We start from the raw sequence: 7,525 nt of genomic DNA on the forward strand, positions 1-7,525 counted from the left end.
TTTTTAAGATCCACGACCAAAGCTAAATATACATCCAATCTTTTTTTATTTTTTATTTTTAAGGTTCACAACCATTTTTTTTTTAATATTTAAGATTCACAACCAAAGCTAAATATACATTTAATCTTTTTTCTTTTCTTTTTTTTTTTAATTTTTTTTTAAGGTTCACAACCATTTTTTTTTTTTTAATTTTTAAGATTCACAACCAAAGCTAAATATACATTTAATCTTTTTTCTTTTCTTTTTTTAATTTTTTTTTAAGGTTCACAACCAATTTTTTTTTTTTTATTTTTTTTTTTTATTCACAACCAAAGCTAAATATACATTCAATCTTATTTTATTTTATTTGGCTCAACAATAAAATCAAATACACATTAATTAACATTGTCACATTATTCTTGTCAAATTTTATGCATATCTAAAATTTTTTAAATTTATTTAAAAAAATTAAGGACACTGTCTAGTGTAGGTTTCGGTTTGCTTTTCTATGTTATTTTATTTTGTTGTGTATTGTAATTTTCAGAATGGTTTGCTTGTTCTGAAATTTCAATTAACGAGCATGAATCTATTTATTTTATGTTATCACAATTTATACAACATATATATATATATATATATAAATGTATTTGAAAATAAGGAAATTGTAGAGAATCAAAACAAGCATGAGTCGTGATTGGTTAGAAATGATGGGTACAAAGATTTATTTGCTAGAAAAACAAAAAGAGGATACAAAGTCTTACTAAATAATTTTTTTTAAATTAAAAGAATTTTTCTTAATTATGAACAGATTTAACTGAAATCAGCTTGTTTCCCAATGTTATGCTTCATTTATTTAGATAGAAAATATTTTTTAATGAAAAATATTTTTTATAAAAAAAATTAAAAAAATATTTTTTTATATTTGGTGGTGGTGGTGATGGAACGAAGGTGAAAGTAGAGATTGTTACATAGTGGTGGGGTGATGGCGGCAGTGATGATGGTAGTGGCTATGGTGATGGTAGTATGACAGTGAAAGTGAGAATAGTGGTGATGGTGTTGTGAAATTAGTAAAAATTTAATTGAAAAAATATTTTTTGTTTTTTAAAAGTAACAAACAACAAAATTCGTGGGGAGACTAAAGGAAGAAGATGGATGATGGATTGGGTGTGGTAATGCATAGATATCTTAAAATGAGTGGTTCAGATTTGCTAAAGGTATAATTAGATTTTGGATAAATTAAAATGAATGGTTCAAATTTGCTAAGAGAAAGATGGTTTAATGTCTAAAATGTCTGTGGCTAAGAGATCAACAAACAATTCCTTGTTTATGCCATGATACAATTTAATATGAGTCTTATAATACTTTCTTCAAACAAACTTTTTGATTGTCTCAAAATTATATATTTGATTATTATAAAACAAACTTTTTAATTAATTAATTAATGTGTATTTGATTTTGTTGTTGAACCAAATAAAATAAAATAAGATTGAATGTATATTTAACTTTTGTTGTGAACCTTAAAAAAATAAAAAATAAAAAATAAAAATAAGTTGTTAACATTAAATATATTAAAAAAGAAAGAAAAAAGATTGAAAGTATATTTAGCTAAAACCTTTATAAAAAAGAAAAAGAAAAAGAAAAAGAAAAAAGAAGGTTGGTAACATTAAATATATTAAAAAAGAAAGAAAAAAGATTGAAGGTATATTTAACTTTTGTTGTGAACCTTAAAAAAAAAATATTGTTAACATTAAATATATTAAAAAAGAAAGAAAAAATATTGAAGGTATATTAACTTTTGTTGTGAACCTAAAAAAAAAAAAAAAAAAAAATGTTTGCATTAAATATATTAAAAAAGAAAGAAAAAAGATTGAAGGTATATTTAGTTTTTGTTGTGAACCTTAAAAAAAATAAAAAAATAAAAAAAAATTGTTAACATTAAATATATTAAAAAAGAAAGAAAAAAGATTGAAGGTATATTTAGTTTTTGTTGTGAACCTTAAAAAAAAATAAAATAAAATAAAATAAATTGTTAACATTAAATATATTAAAAAAGAAAGAAAAAAGATTGAAGGTATATTTAACTTTTGCTGTAAACCTTTTAAAAAAAAAATATTGTTAACATTAAATATATTAAAAAAAAAAAAAAGATTGAAGGTATGTTTAGTTTTTGTTGTGAACCTTAAAAAAAAAAAAAAAAAAAAAAAAAAAAAAAAAAAAAAAAGTTGTTAACATTAAATATATTAAAAAAGAAAGAAAAAAAAATTGAAGGTATATTTAACTTTTGTTGTGAACTTTTAAAAAAAAAAATTGTTAACATTAAATATATTAAAAAAGAAAGAAAAAAGAGTGAAGGTATGTTTAACTTTTGTTTAAAAAAAAAATTTATTGTTAACATTAAATATATTAAAAAAAAAGAAAAAAGATTGAAGGTATATTTAGTTTTTGTTGTGAACCTTAAAAAAAAATGGTTGTTAACATTAAATATAAAAAATAAAAATTGAGATTAAAGTGGGTTGGGGAAAATCCATACCCATTAAAAAATGGGGAAGGTGGTACCCATGGAGAATGGGGAATGGAGAATGGGGAAAATTTATTATAGGGAATAGGGATGGAGAATTAATATCCACCCCATTGCCCCCCATTGCCATTCCTATTTTGATTGTTCAACAATGCTAGAGGGCCACAATTTTTGTAGCCACAATGGCTCAAAACTGTCAAAACGACGTCGTTTTGGGTGCAAAACATGCCAAAACGACGTCGTTTTGACAGTTTTGAGCTATTGTGGCCACAAAAATTGTGGCCCTCAAACATTTTCCTTGATCGTTTTGGGAAGTAGGTTAAAAACTAACTTTTTGATTTTTTTTAATTTTTTTTTTCTTAAAAAAATATATAAAAGAGTAGAGAGTTGATGTGACCCAAAAGAAATTAAAAACCAAAAAAAAAATTCTTTTAACCTCTTACCAAAAGAGGCTAATTCGTCCCCAAAAAAATACTTTTAACCTCTAAGTTTACATTTTCTCAGGTCCTCCTTCAAATTTCCTTCTCTTATTATTAATTTCATACAATCTCTAGTAATTTAACATTTAATTTTAACCAAAGAGAAAATTAAAAAAAAAATTAAGAAATTGGAATCCTACTTACCCATAAGAAAAAAAAAATACTTAGAAAACTGTCAAGAATTTGAATGTTTTGTGAGATTTATATTCGGTGTGGCATGAGTCACACTCATAATAAATTGATCAATATATTCTAAATTTATAACACTTTTTAGATTTTTTTTTCTAGATATTTAGTATTGTTGAGGAAAAAAAATTTATAGAACTAGAAGTAAAAATTTGTCCCATCTTATTTCCTCTTTTATTCTTTACCTCTATATTTTTATCTTGTAAGCAAATAGAGAAAAGTAGTAGTATGGTAAGTTAAATTTTGACTTTTTAATTTTTTTTTTAAATATAAAAAAATAAAGAGATGATGTAACTCAAAAAAGTGAAAAGATTAAAAAGCCAATTTTTAACCTTGTTCCTAAAATAGTATTTTCCTTTGCTTCCTCCCATCAAATTGATGAACGAAATGAAATTAATTATTTGCCTATAGAAAGAAAATAAGAAGGGATAAAATCTGTTTGGCAAGTTGATTTTCAGGCTTTTTTGGCTATTTTAGCCACAAAAAACAAAATAGGCTATTTTAGTCATAACAAACAAAACATCACATCCAACCTATAATCATTACATTCTTCTCTCACAAAAAAAGTCAAAAAAGCCAAAAAGCCAAAAAGCCCTTCCCAAACCAAGCTTTTTAGCCCAGGCTAAAATAGCCAAAAAAGCCAAAAAGCCAAAAAGCCAACCTACTTCCCAAACCAAGCCTTAATTAGTTTAGATTGGCCATATCATCAACTTAAAAAGGTCATCAAATTATTTTATTCCTCCCTAAATTCAAAATATAAATACAACTGTAATATTTTTAGTCACCTTGGCCTTATTTGGTTTATGTTTTGAGATATTATTTCAAAAATAATTTTTTGTAGAGAGTTTAGAAAATTTAAAAATTTGTTGGCTTATATATTTTAAAAATAATTTTGAAATTTTGGAGTTTGGGACGATTTAATATTTTTTTATAGTTGAATAGATGTGTGTGAAAGAAAAATGATTGAGAATGAGAGAGGAAAGAGAAAAAAGTGATTGATTGATGACTTATTTTGAAAAGTAAGTTAAAAATTGATTTTTTTAATTTTTTTTGACTTTTTTTGAAAAAATATGTATGATGTGGTCCAAAAAGCCAGTTTTTTAGCTTTTAACCTAATTGCCAAAGAAAAGGTGCTGTTTGGTAATATTTACGTTTTCAGTTTATATTTATAAAAATTAAAAAAACTCAAATAAAAACTTGTTTGGTAAATTTTTGATTTATAAATCAGTGGTCTCAGTTTATAAATTTGGCCAAAAAATGTAAATTCAAAAAATGTGTTTCCGTTTTGAGTTTTGAGTTTTTTTTTTTTTACCACCCAACACTAGCCACCACTCCCCACCATTTTCCACCACCGTCTTCCGCTACCACCACCTGCCACCACCACCACCACCACCATCACCCACCACCCACCTGCCACCACCACCCGCCGCCACCACCACCACCACCCGCCACCCACCACCACCACCACCACCACCACCACCACCACCACCACCCACCACCCGCCACCGTCACCCACCCACCCACCCGCCACCGTCACCCACTCACCCACCCGCCACCTACCCACCTACCACCACCACCCGCCACCGTCACCCACCCACCCACCACCGCCGCCACCACCACCCACTCACTACCATTTTCCACCACCGTCTTCCGCTACCACCACCCACCATCATTTTTCACCACCATCTTCCGCTGCCACCACTCGTCTCCACCCGCCACCACTTGCTATTTCACACTCTTTTTTATATTTTTAAATTTTTTTTAAATATTTTGTCTAAACCAAACGCGTTTGTAGTTTATGTTTTTTTTAAAAATAAACAAAAACCAGTTTATAAAATTTTTGTAAATATAAACTGAAAACGTAAACGTTACCAAACAGGCTTGATTTTGTTTTTTTTTTATAAAAAGAATATCAACTAAATATGTTTTTGAAATTTGTTCTCTAAAAATTTGTCTTGAGACACAAACCAAACATTCCCATTATATTTACAAGTGCAATTTTAAGGCCTTGTTTGGCATGTGTTTAAATGTTATTTTCGCGAATTATTCTATTTAAGTCATAATTATCTTATTTAGGTTACGTCGCTTTTTTATCACATCACTTAAAACTCGGTCCATATTTTAAATTTTTCATAAAAAGTCAAAAAAAATATACTAATCTACCACTTTCCAAACAACTCATAAATCATTAGTTTCACTCCACAATATTTTTGTCATGGAGAAAGCCACAATTTTATTTTATTTTATTTTTTTGACAAAACACAAAACAAGACAACACCTTGTGCAAGTTCCCCACTTGGTTGTTTTTTTTTTTTTTTCAAAAAATGTCCACTTAGAGCACCTTCACCCAATACATTAAATATGACACGTGGCACTCTATCAGTTATATTTTGACATTAAATATCAACTTCATTCGGTGTGTTAAAAGTTGATGTGATATTTGACATTATCTTTTTATGTCAATTTTGACATGTTCTTATTTTATATATATATATATATATATATATATATATATATATTTTAATAAAAGAGCTTCTATGTTAAATAAAAGAGTTTAAATTTAAAAAATAATATAATAATAGATTTGAAATATCAAATGGAAAATTTTCATGTCAAATTGACATATAGTAATTTACCTCGTAAATCTTCAAAAAAAAAAAAAAAATGACATATCAAATTTTAAAAGTTTAGATGAAAATGCTTTGTTTGCGTGGTTCACAAGGCAAAAAAAAAAATGTTTATTTACGTGATTATTATTGTGAGAAAAATGATAGATAAGCTCTCTATTATTTGGTGGTCCACCTAGAGATTAAGGTGTCATGGGTAAGGTTTTTTTTTTTTTTTTTTTAGCTTTTTTGTTTTTTTTTTTCGTTTTTTTGGCTTTTTCATAAATATATTTGGCAATTATTTTTTTAATGACTTTTTTGAATTTTTAAAATTATTACAATATGCTGTCATGTTATTTGTCAAAAATATGAAAATTTCCATATTACCCTCATTCACATGGTGGAAATTATCAAATTACCCTCTTTTTGGTGCCAAGTTACCCTAGCCAATGAAATAAATGAGCATATTTGGATAAATTTACATCTACCTTCTTTCTCTTCTTCCCAAACAAAAAAAAAAAACACCCAAAATAAACTACTTTATGCTTATTTCTCAAAAGCAAAAAAGCACATTATTTTATTTATTTATTTATTTATTTTGATTAAACGGAAACATAAAAAAAAAATTAGAAAAGAAAGAGAAAAAAAGAAAAAGAAAAATGCACATTATTTCAATGTTCCCAAAAGAGCACTCATTTTGACAAAGACAAATATTCGGTGGGGACAATGATATGTTCTCTATTGTATAGGAAAATGTATAGTCTCAATCAATTCGCTGTCACATATTTGGGAAGCTAGTAAAAAATTAATTTTTAATTTTTTTAATTAAAAAAGTTAACTTTTTTACTTAAGTCACTATTTAAAAAGTTAATTTTTTTGATTAAAAAAAATTAAAAATTAATTTTTTATCAACTTCTCAAAACACCACATATTGGTGCTGTTTGGGAGGTTGGGCTTAAGGTAAAAATAGTAAAAAAAAAAATAAAAAATAACCAAGTAGTCAATACAAACAAAAAACAGTGCAGCAAGTTCACGTGATGTCTGCAAAGCCACCGCAGGTTGCCTTTGAGAGAGTTTTTGAGTTTGTTTGATTTAAGCCTAGTTTAGCATACCTTAAATCATTTAAAAAGTTAAAAAATTATTAAAAAAATTAAAAATTCATTACTATTTATTCAAAAAAAAATTTAATTTTACACACAAATTATTATAATTCAGTCAGACGTCCCATAGACTGTTGCTGAGTTTTTTGAAAAAATTGCACAAGCGGGGTACACAAATAACACGGTGTTGTTCGGCCCGTAGACCCATCACGGGTCCTGTTTTGATAATCTGAACCGTTCAATGTGTAGAACTCGTCGAGTATTATATATTTGTAAGAAATCACGTTGATCGAATATCGCTAACTATATGATCAAATCAGTTTTATATATAAAAAAAATGGATGGTGTTGTAGTTAACGGTTGAAAAAAACTAATCCGATCAAATAGGTATCAATATCCAATCAACGTGATTTTTTATAAACATATAGTACTCGACGAGTTCTACACATTGAAACGGTTCAAATTATCAAAATATGGCCCGTGATGGCCCACACGGGCTGAACAGTACCGTCCAATGCAATGCCTGAAAAGTAGGCAACCATTTCTTATCATCAATTCACTCTGCCCAGACGATACGGCCGTACTGCCTACTGTCCTTATCTTCTCCTACACACTAATTTATGTAATTTTTTAATACCCATTTTTTCATAAAATGTC

This window comes from Camellia sinensis, chromosome 13, assembly GCF_055761805.1.
Source record: "Camellia sinensis isolate YWXY chromosome 13, ASM5576180v1, whole genome shotgun sequence".
Taxonomy (NCBI): Eukaryota; Viridiplantae; Streptophyta; class Magnoliopsida; order Ericales; family Theaceae; genus Camellia; species Camellia sinensis.